This window comes from Gymnodraco acuticeps, unplaced genomic scaffold (genome assembly GCF_902827175.1).
Source record: "Gymnodraco acuticeps unplaced genomic scaffold, fGymAcu1.1, whole genome shotgun sequence".
Lineage (NCBI taxonomy): Eukaryota > Metazoa > Chordata > Actinopteri > Perciformes > Bathydraconidae > Gymnodraco > Gymnodraco acuticeps.
This window is the reverse complement of record NW_022990135.1, coordinates 1,421,442-1,436,928: the sequence shown is the minus strand read 5'-3', so window position 1 is coordinate 1,436,928 and position 15,487 is coordinate 1,421,442.

Sequence of the window (15,487 nt, the reverse complement as noted above, 5' to 3'; positions counted from 1 at the left end):
TCCCCCAGCTTCATATATATATATGTGTGTGTGTGTGTGTCTGTGTGTGTGTTTGGCAGTGAGGAGAGGAGGCTTCCAACCCACACACCACTCTCCAGAGCTCTCAGCCTCCACAGTGCCTCATCAGTTGACCACTCCACACCCCTACGCATCAATTCCCTACATGTGTGTGCACACCCACACACACTCTCGGTTAAAGCTCACATTTCACTGTCCCCTGATTTTTTAAAATATTTATTTATTTCTGAAGAAGAGCAGAAAGCATCCCCGGCTGAGAGCGATGAACACCTGTGACTCATGTAGCCTCTCTAGCTTGTATAGATACATGCAGATGGCTTAGCGCTCGAATAGCTCGCTTGAGGCCATGCGGCAACTTTCATGAAAATGCTTTCTTGTTGTGATGCCATCAGGGTAGCAGAACACGGTAGAATTACTCCCTTTTTAGGCTTTTTTTGTTGTTGCATGAAACGGAGACACTTCACAGGCTCGCGAGTTGCTTTTTTACGGTGCAAACGGGCTACAACGTCGCAGAACAATTGCAAGCGTTTCGCAGCGTTTGCTAAAACTTTTCGCTTGTACCTTTTGCCACTAAATTCCCCTCTTAAAGAGTTTAGCCTGTTTGAAACCAGCGCAACCAAACTCTTAATGGTTTGGCTTGTTGTTCTGCATCTTCATGTTTTTTTGCACTGATTGTAAGTCGCTTTGGACAAATGTAATGACAAACAGCTATTTATGTTACGGTTTGAGTCGCTCAGCTCTAGCTAATTTTAAACGACGAGAGTGTGCGCCTCCTGCACTGCAGCAGGGTTATAAATACTGATCCTCCCGCTGTGTGAGGCGTGAGAAGCCATCAGATGGGAATACAAAAACGCAGGAGATTCAAAAGTGGCACCACAAGGGGGGGGATCTAAAACGGCAGAGAAATTACCGCTTCTAACGCCCCAGAGTGCCACACGTCCAGCGGGTGTCAGAAAGCTAAGAGAAAAAGCATTTTGGAGCGTTGTGATTGGACAGAAGTCTGGAGGAACAGCGTGAGCAGTGATTGGCAGCATGGCTGAACAGGCTGGATGACAGGTGACATGTGCAAGGCCAAAAATACAGCGGTAGCATTGAAAGAATCAGCTTTGAATACAATTGCGGTTATGCAAAATAAAATAAATGTGCTTTTATGGCATTGTATTCATTTTCCCCTTGGTGCTTCTATATGTACGACTGCAGCCATCATGAAGTAAACACAGCAAGCTGCTCTTCGATAAGCTGCATATGTACACACGGCAAGTTCAAAAGAAAACGATAAAAACAAAGTATGATATTTGAGGATGCTACTTTAGCTTTCAGCTGTACTGGTGTTGTTTATATACTTGCACATTCGTGGGGTAATCAGGACGGCTGAATACTGATTTTTACTCGGCAACAGAAGCTTACTTAATTGAAATGGATGGCAGGTTATCAGCATATGTTGGACAATGACTAGTTACCTGTAATAGATCATGTCTATGAAGACCATTTACATGCACAAAGACCTCTAGATACACAATAAAAATCATATTAGGGCCTCTTTTAAAATAAATGAATACATTGAATAAATGTTTTTAAAGCTCGGTTGGATGCTACTCAATCGGAAGCTGTTGGTACCTGCTCATGTGGATAGTTATTGTAAATTGTAATCCCTGTAATGATGCTGTAAAATGTCCTTTTTGTTGTTCTGTTTATGTTTTTATGTTTCATGTGGAACCTACTTGAGCAGGTCTCCCTTGAAAAATAGATCAATGATCTCAATGGGATACACCTGGGTAAATAAAGGTTTATTAAAAAAAAAAAATGGAGGCAGTAAATCTACCTATAATATATTGACCTTTATTTCAAAATGCATTGTAATTCTGATAGTAATCTGATTTCTTTTATGTAACTGTAAGGGAATACACTCCCCTTTCTTTTATCGTGTTATCCCGTTGCATGTAATCCATTACTCCCCCTATGAGTTTCATAGGAGAACATACTGTATGTCCTGCGGTGCTTGTGTTTGACCATGAGACAGACAAAGACACAGAGAGAGTGACGGAGAGCGTTTCATCACCTGCTCCTCTCTGCGCTGCAGGCGGCTTGAATGTAAACAAGTGTAAATAAAAGCAAGGACGTTTTTGAAAAGCCTGTAAGTATTCTGGCGGCGCGTGGGTGGCTTCGCAAGCTCAAAACAATTTCTAACGGCCACGCTCTTGTGCTGGTGTGTCGCCAGGTGTCTGTGTGATGAACGCAACCACCGCAAATGAGAGAAAGGCACACAAATGATTTGGTTAATGGGTGGTTCTAAGAGGGGGCCCAGTGGCTCTTTAAATGGCCATCATAGGCTTTTTGTAGTGTGTTATATAGGCTTTTGTTTCTCTCCCACCATTGCCTGAAACGCCTCGATTGGACTTACTTCTGTAACATAGTGACATCACTGTGGAACACTCATGCTTCTATTGGCTACATTTTGCCGGATGCCGCTTTAAACAAATGTGCTTTGTCTTTAAGCTGATATTTTCAGATGTGCAAAACAGCGCGAGAATCCTAGTAAAACCCCAGATTGCTCACTGATTTCAGCGCTCTTAATGCATTTCCCTCGTGGACCAAAGTCAGGGAGTTCGCTCTTGTTCCCTTTGGTAATTTCAAATGTAATTACCCATAATTTTAGAGTGTTTCAGGAGCCTGACACCTACACCCCCCCCCCTCTACCTGCCTCTCAATCTCTGGCTGTTTTTGTATGCTGCTGGAGGATTGTATCTTTTTTCACCCCCGCACATTTTTGAGCACCACCCCTGCCATTACATATGTAAATGAACCAGACACCTCTCCTACGCCGGGACTAAATGAGTGCTTTTACGCAGGGAACAGGATCATATCGCTGAAGAGGTTACGTTAAGGATGCGGTTTACAGCATGTGCATCTTTTTATCAACATTAAGCCGCATATGCATGACTTTTACAAGTGGTGGAGGAAGTATCCAGATGTCCCGCCCCTTAGCCTATCACGTATTGACATGCACAGGAACCTATATAACACACTACGGGAAAAGGGAAAAGCCTCTTGAAGAGTAGGTATCTTGCAGTAAACATCAGATCATCTTTAATTATTTCAAGGCATTGAGAGTAACAAAGCATTGGAAATTTAAAATCCAATGAAGCGAGGCTAACAAAATTCAGAATAATCCGTTTTGTGACCTTTGGGTATAGATGCTCGAACCAACAGCAGAATATCTCCCCTGCATGTGTTTTATATTGTTTATTTTATATTTCTGTGGATGTTTCGCGGCTGCCTGGCTCACTGGTCAGATTGTTGCCATGGAATGTGCTGAGGGACAAAAGGAGCGGAGATCCAGAAACTCAGTGACCTCCTGCAGAGGCCTCCCTCTCTCTCTCTTTCTCCCCCTCTCTGTCAGGCTGCTGCACTTTGATGTGCTTCTGGCCCAGGTATTGATATTCCATCTTTATTCATTTGCATTGCATTTGATATCGAGGTAATCCAGAAGTAACGGAGAGTAATCAGGCGACATCACTTTTGATACTAGCCGAATACATACACCCAAAGCATGGCTACATCGACGCAGGCTCCTGCATGCACACACAGCCTTAAACACACACTCTCACAGGAGGAATGTGTGGGAATGTCCCTCTGGCTACCTCTGTAACCTGCGTCTGAAGCTGGTGAGGGGCCAAGGAGCCAGCAGACCCCGGAGACTGAAGGCAAACAGTGGAGAAGCTGCTCGGCTGCTTCAGAGATCAAAGGTCCCCTCCACATTCTCAACTCTGCCTTACATGCATGAACAGCATTCGCTTCCATGTTTGTGTAGGTGTGTGTGTAGGTGTGTGTGTGTGTGGGCAAACCGACTTGCAGCAGGTGTGTGTGTGTGGGGGTGCAAGTGTGAGAGCTTTCATTTTAACATGACTTTCATACTTTCAAGGAATTTGTGCTCTAGGCAAATGAGTCACGCTGAAAAGATGATCGCTGACCTCGGAGGAAGCGGTTTTAAAACATGTGCGCTCGAGTATATAAATATTACAAAAATAAATCAATAGTTTTTGATCCGCTGCGCACAATGTGTTTTTAATTCTGCCAAATGGCTTTAGAAATGTCTTCAACCGATTCTAGATTAAACTAAAAATCAATCCCAGATCACAGGTTTCCAAATGTTGGTATTTTCCTATTCAACCACAATATTTATTTTTAGATTAATGTGTTGGAGCGCTAGCCAATAGAAGCGCGGGTGTTCCGATGTGATGTCACTATGTTACAGGAATAAACAAAGGAGTCTAATGAAGGCGTTTCCCATGACACTAGAAAGAACCTGGAGAAAATGCAGCTGAGTGACAGATGAAGAATACCAAATCACAGTTTCATAAAGCAGGATTAAATATATGACCTTGTGCCAGTGCAAAGATATATCAGTAACCAAAAATAGAGTAGCTCCCTGAGACTGCACAAATATATTGGATTTCTCCTCTACATAGTTACAGCAAATAATCCTGAGATGCAGGTAGGATAATTCAGCTTTTAATTGGATTTAAGTCAAATAAAATATCGTAGAGTGCATAGGACATTAATACATATTAGTCAAAGCAGCGAAAGTGAGTAGTTTACTTGAAAACTGGATAAAATATCATGACTTATGTGCAGAGCGTATTATTTGTATGTACGTGTGTCTAGTAGGGACTTTTTCATGCATTTTCTTTTTTTTTAAACGGATAAAAAGTCAATTCTTACATATTTTTCATGATACAGAAGTTCTAATACGAATGATATGGTCAGGCAAATGTGTAAAAGACAAGAATATCAGGACAGATTCCTCTCCATGCAGAGGGTGGATTTCTGTCGAAGCGTTTTCTGTGCGCATCTTGTGTGCAACAGAAGCGAAAAAGGAACACATGGGGCGCGTGGGCGTCTTCTGGCAAACAACAGCCTCCTTTTTTTTTTACAACAAAGACATTTCATATCTGCCAGTGAGATTCTCAGCGGGCAACCAAGAATGTCACCTTTTAACTTTAAAACACTTCACAGAGTGACGGTACAGCTGAAGACCTGTATTGTGTTTGCACCCGGATTATGTGCGTTGAGTTGTAACCTTGTGGAAACAGTAGCAATCACAGAGATCGGAGGCCAAACCCTTGAATAATCCTCTTTTATTGCAGAGGAAGACATTGTGTTGAACTTTCATATGCCTGGTTCCCTTGGCGGAGTGGACAAAGTGTTCGAGTCTGCTCTTCCCACACACACATCCCAGCTTTTGAGTGCAAAGTGAATCATCGTTCCAGACAATATCTTTGTCAAACACCGGCCTTGACGGATAGACATCGGCAGATTTGCAGAGCCATGGCAACAGTCAAGTGTGAATCCCGCTGATGAGAGGAGCGTGTGTTTGTGCTTTACGGGAAATTGGTTGATTAATTCCTGCTTCGATTGCTCAGGAAAAAGCTGCCAAAGCAATAAAGGAAGAGAAATTAAATTGCGTGCACGGAGAATTCTAGTTGAGAGCCGAAATCTGTAGTGTGATATGATGAGAAATCTGCTGAGAAGTAACCAAGAGATCACATTTTCTATCCCGTTTTAATCGGCAACATGTTATGGATCACAATTTGCCCATATCTCCTTTGTTTTTAACACTGTGAGGAGAGATACGCCCACTCCTAGTGTACATTTGCATTTAAATCACATATATTTAGAACGCTACTGAACCCAAGCAGCTATTTCCTGCGTCTTTAAGGATGATAATTAACATATTCATTGGTTCCTTTCCCGCAAAAAGCATGTAACTTGGCAGCATAAACCCCTCTCTGTACCTGGGCAGCACCCAGATCCTGCAGAACGTGTGAAAGACGATGTGAAAATCTGGGGGGAATATGGTGAAAATGGCACACACAAGTACACACTCACTTAGGGCCAAGTGTCAACAAAAGCTGAGCGTGGGTGGAAGTGTAGGAGGAGGCGGAGGAGGCAGGTGATGAAGGCTGCTCGGCTGTTTTCAGATCAGGTCTTGATGGTCTGTGGCGCATTATCTAACAAATAGAGAGTCACAGAATGAATGGTTGACTTTATCATGTAAATGATCGCAGATGAATAGCTCTGAAAGTTAGCAAAATGTTGGAAAGCTGAGGACATTCCAAAATAAATGCCCTTGTGTAAAGTGCTTCGTATAAATGCATGTAGGTAGAAATATACCTTTTAGTTTATTTACTAGAGTTGTACAGTGATGGCGTGTATTGGTAAGCCAACCTGGAAGTTAGCATGGCCCTGGTTCCCTTGACAAGAAGCAATAGGATATTTCCATTCGATTTTGGAATATTGCAGAAAATAAGCTCAGCAAACACACTTTTATGATACTTACAGGTTTTGTTCAGCGGGATGATCTCCACATATTAACACCACCGTATGATTTGTGAAGTAAAAAGCTTACGTTAGGCTTTAGAGGAACAACAGCACAGTCACCGCTAAGCTAAAGGTGGCTAATGTTGATGACGTTTAGTCGCCTCATTTAGACACTTTTTGGGGGTATTTACTGACGGATTTGATGTCATAGAATAAGAATCTCTTCACCTTGTGTGACACACCTTATTTCAGGCTAACAACAAAAAACACATCCAAAAAAACATTGACTTCCAGGAAGTCATTTCCGGGTTTTAGGATTCATTCCTGCATTAATGTATTAATGTTGTGTTTAGCAACATTTCAACAAAAAATATTATGTAAAAACTAAAGATCTTTTATTTTTCTAGAAGAAAAACTCTTGAAAACCTTCAAATCTGCCCTTTTTTTTGTTCAGAACATCACTATTAGAGAGGATGCTTATTATGTCACCTCTAATCACCTCTAATTAAAATGTATTTTTCGTATGAAGGATGTCTTGCAAACACTAGTCACGACTCGTGTGTGTGTGTGTGTGTGTGTGTGTGTGTGTGTGTGTGTGTGTGTGTGTGTGTGTGTGTGTGTGTGTGTGTGTGTGTGTGTGTGTGTGTGTGTGTGTGTGTGTGTGTGTGTGTGTGTGTGTGTGTGTGTGTGTGTGTGTGTGTGTGTGTGTGTGCTCTGTTAACCCCCCTCCTATTTAGCGTCCCACACCTGTATGTGTGTGAGAACAGCAGAGTCAGTGTTCAGAAAGACGAGGAGGATAATTTACTGTGACTTATAGAAATAAAAAGGATGTGAGGATGAGGAAGGTGATGAAGATGGAGACAGTGAGGAAAGGATGTAGCCTAAACACCAACAATGAACCACATACTACAGTTTTAAAAGCAGAAAGAAATACTTAATCTTACACTGACTATTTTAGGTTCACCTACTGAATTAAAAAAAGAACAAATGAAGCAAAGAAAGTGAAAACCATAAAGCAGATTCCGGCAGTAGGCGTATAGATTCACACTTAAAGTATTAGCGTACAGAACAGTACATCTTACTGAGAATAAATAAAATCCTTTAACCACCCCAGTTTTTAGAAATGTGACAGTAATAAGATTTATTTATCACGTAAGGATACAGTCACCTTTCTGTATCCTGATTACCGTTCAATCAATCAATCAATGTTTATTTATATAGCCCAATATCTCAGTGGTCTTCACAGTTTGTACAGAATATCAGTATGACAATACGACACCCTCTGTCCTTAGACCCTCTGTCCTTAGAACCTCACATCGTACAAGGAAAAACTTCCAGAGAAAACCCACAGTTTAAAGGGGAAACCTCAGGGAGAGCAACAGAGGAGGGATCCCTCTCCCAGGACGGACTGACGTGCAATAGATGCCGTGTGTAAATCGAAGAGATAATACACTTTACAGCATAGGTAGACCAAATGTTAGGAAATGCATGTGTCTGTAATAAGAAGATGAATCCACGAGGATGTCAACAATCCTGTGGGAAGTAGTATGATGAGAGTCAGGCAGGACCACAGTGACAGGTTCAGCCACGACTCGAAGTCCAGGACTCAAATCCAGGACTCAGGGTAGAGGATCCAGGACTCAGGATCCAGGACTCAGGATGCAGGATCCAGGACACATGACTCAGGATCCAGGACACAGGACCCAGAACAGGATCAGCCACGACTCAGGATCCCGGCGTAGATAGACACCAAAAAGACATTTGGGGGAAGCTGGGTTATTCGGAACATGAGAGTACACAGGTACAGACAGACAGAAGGAAGAAGTAAGGTGTCCCCCGACAGTCTAAGCCTATAGCAGCAAAACTAACGTGTCTACGTACATGGACTCCCATAGGTTGAGGGAAAGGGGTAGGAACTAAGATGTATGCGCCACATCTATACCATGAGCGCATTGCTCCTAAAAAGTGTTTCTGGCACTGACACCAATCACCAGTTGTGCGTGGACTCGGCAGGGATCAAGGCACGTACAGTGGGGCAAAAAAGTATTTAGTCAGCCACAAATTGTGCAAGTTCTCCCACTTAAAAAGATGAGAGAGGCCTGTAATTTTCATCCTAGGTACACCTCAACTATGAGAGACAGAATGGGGGGAAAGAATCCAGGAAATCACATTGTAGGATTTTTAATGAATTCATTGGTAAATTCCTCGGTAAAATAAGTATTTGGTCACCTACAAACAAACAAGATTTCTGGCTCTCACAGACCTGTAACTTCTTCTTTAAGAGCCTCCTCTGTCCTCCACTTGTTAACTGTATTAATGGCACCTGTTTGAACTCGTTATCAGTATAAAAGACAACTGTCCACAACCTCAAAGAGTCACACTCCAAACTCCACTATGGCCAAGACCAAAGAGCTGTCAAAGGACACCAGAAACAAAATTGTAGACCTGCACCAGGCTGGGAAGACTGAATCTGCAATAGGTAAGCAGCTTGGTGTGAAGAAATCAACTGTGGGAGCAATTATTAGAAAATGGAAGACATACAAGACCACTGATAATCTCCCTCGATCTGGGGCTCCACGCAAGATCTCACCCCGTGGGGTCAAAATGATCACAAGAACGGTGAGCAAAAATCCCAGAACCACACGGGGGGACCGAGTCAATGACCTGCAGAGAGCTGGGACCAAAGTAACAAAGGCTACCATCAGTAATTGCCCCACTGTATATGCCTCTCCCTGCTTCCACCGTCTACACACACAACCAGATTACATCTATACCATCAGTGAGGGAAAAGAGTAAGAACTAAGATGTATAGGTGAAGAGGCACAACGTGTCTACGTCAATGCACTCTTATTAGATTATTTGATCAACTATAAGCTTTATCAAAAAGGAAGGTCTTAAGCGCACTCTTAAAAACGGATAGGCTGTCTGCCGCCCGAACACAAACTGGAAGCTGATTCCACAAAAGTGGAGCTTGATAAGAAAAGGCTCTGGCTCCCATTGTACTTTTAGAGACTCTAAATCTTGCATTATTCTTATTCTCATCTATTAATGAAGAGTAGTAGGCTGCTCTCGCTTTACGCAGTGCTTTCTTATATTCATTTAGAGTAATATGCCAAATTAAACGAGATTCTTCAAGTTTAATGGAACGCCATATCCTTTCAAGTTAATTTCGGCAAGTCTGTTGTTTTATTTTCTTCTTTTTCAAAAGGAGCAACAGAGTCTAATTTTATTCGCAGGGCATCTGTAGCACTATCAACAACATGATCAATTTGGGGTGGTGTACATTTTGTATAAGTTTCCTCCCTTACATGCAGACATGCTATCGAGTTAAGTATTGGTGGAATCTCTTCCTTCAATTTGGCTATAGCACTAACAGATAGGTTTCTGCTGCAGGAGCTTTTGACTAATGCTTTGTAGTCTCGTAACAGTACTTCAAAAGTTACTAAGAAATGGTCGGATAAAGCAGGATTATGCGGTTCGACTAATAGTTGCTCAATTTCAATACCATAAGTCAGAACAAGGTCGAGAGTGTGATTATAGCAGTGGGTTGGTTTATTTACACTCTGACAGAAACCAACAGAATCTAATATAGAGTTAAATGCAACAGTAAGGCTATTTTTATCGTTGTCAACATGAATATTAAAGTCACCTACGATAATTACTTTATCTGTTTTAAGTACCAAAGTTGATAAAAACTCAGAGAATTCTGAATAAGGACCTGGTGCACGGTACACTGTAACAAATAAGATTGGCTGTAAAGTTTTCCAGGTCGGATGCGTAAGACTAAAAACGAGGCTTTCAAAGGAGGTATAATTTAATTTTGGTTTAGTATTGATAAGTAAACTTGAGTCAAAGATTGCTGCAACTCCACTTCCTCGGCCCGTGCCTCGGGCAATATGAGTATTGATATGGCTGGGTGGAGTGGCCTCATTTACGCTGACATATTCTTCATGTCTCAACCAAGTTTCAGTGAGACAGCATATTATAATCTGATATTAAATCATTTACCAATATTGCTTTAGATGCTAGAGATCTTATGTTTAAGAGACCACATTTAATCTTCCTGTTTTGTTGCACTGTAGTAGTTGTTACATTTACTTCTATTAGGTTATTATGTATGACACCTCTATTAGGTTTTACCTTAACTTGTCCTTGGGCGGACACACACACCGCTAATATTGGGTATTTTATTGGGTTCGGGATTCCTATGGATGACTGCCTAGGAGAGAGCGCAGAGAAGCGTGTAAGACTGCGACTCCGCCTCCTGGTCTCAACTCCAGTTTGTCATGGATTAAGTCCACAAAGCCCTGAAATGTTTGCAGAAATGAGATCTGCACCTTCCAAAGTAGGATGAATGCCGTCTCTCTTTATCAGACCAGGTTTTCCCCAGAAGGCTGTCCAATTATTTACGAAGCCCACATTGTTTGCTGGGCACCACCAAGACAACCAGCGCTGACATGAGGCTATACATGTCATCATTGATCCTACCGTTACATGTAATCCGTTACTCTCCAATCCTGCTCTCACACACACACACACACACACACACACACACACACACACACACACACACACACACACACACACACACACACACACACACACACACACACACACACACACACACACACACACACACACACACTTTTCCTACATGCAAACACAGTTTATTCCTGTTTCCAACATTATTTAAAAATATACGCCAAAGCTACAAAATAAATCAATCCATTGTTCCTGCCAGTATCGATTTTCCTTTTTTCTACCTCCAACTTTATTCTAACCTTCACACCCTATGAGGGGTCACGCCATCTCCCCCTCATCGGGTGTGAAGGTCAACAGTGAGTGCTTTCAAGATTTAAATAAACACACACTCACACACACACTCCTCGTTTGTAGCAAAGTGGGATCTTTCTCCAATCAAACGCTGCTGTTGCCAAGGCAACGGATGTAGAGAGCAGTCATAGGTGGGTGGCGATGCCCGGCAGCGATCCGTCTGGAGGGCTCTCATTGGCCTCTCCACGGCTACCCACAATCCTTTGCTGCATTGTTGCACCCCCCCTTCTCTATCTTTCTCCCTCTCTGAATGTGACCCGATGAGGAGGTCAAAGAGGTGTGTGTGTGTGTGATGATTTATTTTTGTTGGGTGGAAATATTGTAGTTTTGCATTTCAATGTATAAGAAGTAATGGAAAGTAACTAAGTACGTATACTCGTTGTTTTTAAGTGAGGTGTTTTACTTGAGTATTTCCATGTTAGGGTACTTCAATTCCATTTCATTTATTTGATTTGTTCATGTTGTGATTGGTTAGCGGCTTAGAGATGTCCCGCCTCAGGAAGTTAACAAAGGATCCCAATGGAGGCGTTTCAGGCATTTGGCAATGGAAATGATCTTATTATAACCAACATCTAAATCCCTGTATAGATGCATTGATCAATGTAATGATGTCTTTTAACTCTTTTTTATGCAGTGAGTTAAAGAGGAATTCATCACTTTTAAACAGTGCGGCCCTAGGGTTTCTCTTGGACCGAGCCTCTTTCTGTTGTTTTTCACTCCCCAAGCTAGTTTAGTTTTTTTGCTTGTTGATGGTCCGCAGATGGATTAAAGAAGTGGCGTGTAATACTGAGGAAGACTTATTGTGCTTTTCCAGCCTCAATATTGTGTTTCTGCGAGGTGGTCGACCCGTGGTGTCCGTTTTCAGGTGGCCTCGCTTTTTCCCAGAACGTGAGCTGTGGGGAGCGCCGGGAGCCGCACCGGGACACTCGGGGATCAGTCAAATTCCCAGCATTCCTCACATAGTCCCTTTGAGGGGAAAGCAAATATAGAGGGGTTTAACGCCCCCCACACCTCCACTCAGGCTGAGGAGAGGAAACACACAGCTTATCATAAGATAACAGCAGAGCCATGCAGACCCCAGGTCAGCTCCCTTTAACTCACTCAGTCGTCCTAAATAAAAAATCACCTCTCTCGAAACATTGGAATTGTGTGAAACAGCTCACATAGTAGTATTTATGGGGGAAAAAACAACAAATAAATACTTTTTAAATAAGAAAAAGGATGAGAAGGAAAAAGGAGCACAAAGTAAAAGAACCAAAATAAAAGTATGCATGATGAACTTTTTTAAAGATGCATAAATGTGTTCACTATTTCTTTAATCTTGCAGCTGGTAAAGGAGGTTTGCTAACTCTACATACTTCTGGGTATTGTGGTGGTGGTGGGATAAATAATCTTAATCGGCAAAGTAAGTAAAGATGTATTAAAGAGAGTACAATATATGCCCATGTATGTGTTGATGTCTTGGTATATAAGTATAAAATAGCTGAAAATGATACGAAAATACTTAAGTAAAAGTACTTTGCACCACTTGTGGGTGGTGCAGTGATTTGTTTTTCTTCCCACCTCTATTCAAACCTGTCAAACATGTAATAATCTGTCTGTTAGGGAAAGTGTGTTTTCAGTCACTTTAAATGCAACATTAGTCAGTAACCCCGCGTTGCCTCTGACTAACAGCTGAGTCCTGCTGGTGGGCCGCACAATGGGCTCTGATTGCATCGACTGCATGTAATCATCCTCTGCTCACTGTTTCAACACTTTGCCTCACTCATGTACACTCTGCTGTTTAGCTTCTCAAAGAATCAATGGCTGTATTGTCATATGCACAATAGCTACAGTGTAGTTTAGCAATGACAATCTCCAGGCTTTGCAAACAATGCAACACAAATCAGACATTAAACAATAATAAACATAGTGCAAGAGGACACAGGAATAGAAATAACAGTTTTGCAAGTATTCAATGTCCAAGTAAATGCAGATATAAGTAAAATATACACATGTAAAGAGAGAAATAAAATACTTTTCAGTGGATTAACAAAAGGAAATGATACAAATAAAATAACTAAATATAATACTAATGAATAATGCACCTTTAAAGCTACAAGATTGAAGTAACATTGAACACATTCATGCATTTAAAACTATAATCCAATATAACATTGGCCATCTTGCATGATGAATATACTCACATTTTTGTACTTTTTTCTATATTTTTTTAATGCAGTACTTCCACCTATAACAGAGTATTTCTATTCTGTTGTATTACTACTTGTACTTCAGTAGAATATCTTCTTCCTCCACTGCCACCCACGCTGTTTGATTGACAAGTGATCTCTGGGAAGAGCAACACAAACACCAGAAAAGGAAGAGCTGTGAGTGCCAAACAGAACAAACACAGCAAGTCAATACAAGTGAAACACTGAAGGATAAAGGCTTTGAAGGAGGGTTACATAAATAAGATTTTCACCTGTGATATCGATCGATAAATCAGGTTTAAGAGAAGGAAGATTTGATTGATTATTTTCAACGTGTTCCTTGCTGTCACATGTTGCATGTGATGGTGTGGCATTAGGAGTGTGCATGTAAAGTGTGTGTGCATGGAAACACTGCAAACCAATCCCAATAGAGATCAGGGATTTTTCCTCTGTTCTCTTCTGCCCCCTAGTGGAGAGAGAGCGTTATTACAGCAGCCTGTTGGTGTAATGCCAAGGCTGTTGCTGTGCAGCACTGAGACTGGAAGCAAACAATATGAGCAAACAATTAATAAATACATGTTCAGATATTCAAATAAAAGGCACTACTTAAATCAAATAAAAAAAGCAATGAATAAATAAAGAACTAAGAAAATAAAAAAATTATTCGTTTATTTTTATAGCACACTATAATGCTTTACATAAGGATTTATACACACAAATAAATTCATAAAAGACAATAAAGGCAGATAAAACATGTTGTTTTAAATACAGCTCCAAGAAGTATAATTAATGCTAATACTTGAAAAAAGAATAGGATATAGGTTTTATAGACTGACAAATATGTGTTATTTAAAACTAGAGGTGGGAATACAGTTGCATATTAAAAAGGTCTGCCTCCCTCTAGGGTCAAAAGAGTACATTGATTTTATTTTATATATAGAAAATGGAGAGCACAGTATAGAAAATAAATATGTTTTTTATCACTGTGTATAGGTTATGTAATATTTGCATATGAGATGACTTTAATGTGGTTCACCTGTTCACGCTCCTGCACAGCTGTCCTCCATCCACCTCGTTAGCCAGTTTAATACAAAGATAAATAAATGAATACAATTAAATAAGGTAATAAAACGTATTAAATAAAATGTTTACTTAAAGGTAGGATAGGTAAGAATGGAGAAACCAGCTCGAGTGCGCTAGAATTTGAAAGTAACCAACCAAAAATCTGCCCCTTCCTTCAGACTTCCTTACAGAGCCCCTCCTCCAACACACACGAACGCGCACATGACCAATGAGGGCACGAGATAAGTTTGTGCATAGATGGAAAGCTGACAGGCAGGTAGGCCATCCAGTTACTTTAGCCGGCTCAGATGATTGGTCGTGCTTTTTACAGTACCACGGCTTCCACAGATGAAATATTTGTATATATTTATTGTCAAAGCATTTAATGTATTCATTGCTATCAGGATGTTAAGAGCATTCCATGGAATATAACAAAAAGTATTTCTGAAGTGAATTACCAATACAATCAAAAAGAAAAAAAAATAATTTGACTCTGTATAATTCACAAGTCTCACTGTTCATAGTTTGCATTGGAACCTTTTTTGCTGTACTGTATCTTACAGAATAAATAGTCCCTTTTCAGCCAGTATAACTATGTATAAATATATCATGTATTTCTGTGATAAAGGGACTTTAATGCACTGCCACTGGAGGGCAGTGTACATCTTTAAAACCTCATGCATCCCACTTCTGTCAATCTTTCATGAATATCTCCTTTTTAAATCATATTAAGCTCCTGCTCACACACACACACACACACACACACACACACACACACCACACACACACACACACACACACACACCACACACACACACACACACACTGATAATGATTGGCTACTTTCTGGAACAAAATCCCTGCAGATACCCCCCAAATAGAAACCAGGATAAAAACACAAACACTGTAATAAACCACTCTCACATTGCCATTACTTTGCTTATGATTCCTCTCCAGTCAGGTGCAGTAGTGAAGATGCTCCGTCCTAATCTGTTTTTATGGGCCACACTCAGTTTAAATGTCAGTGCATTTTCCAATTGTTTCCACAAGATGCACCCGAG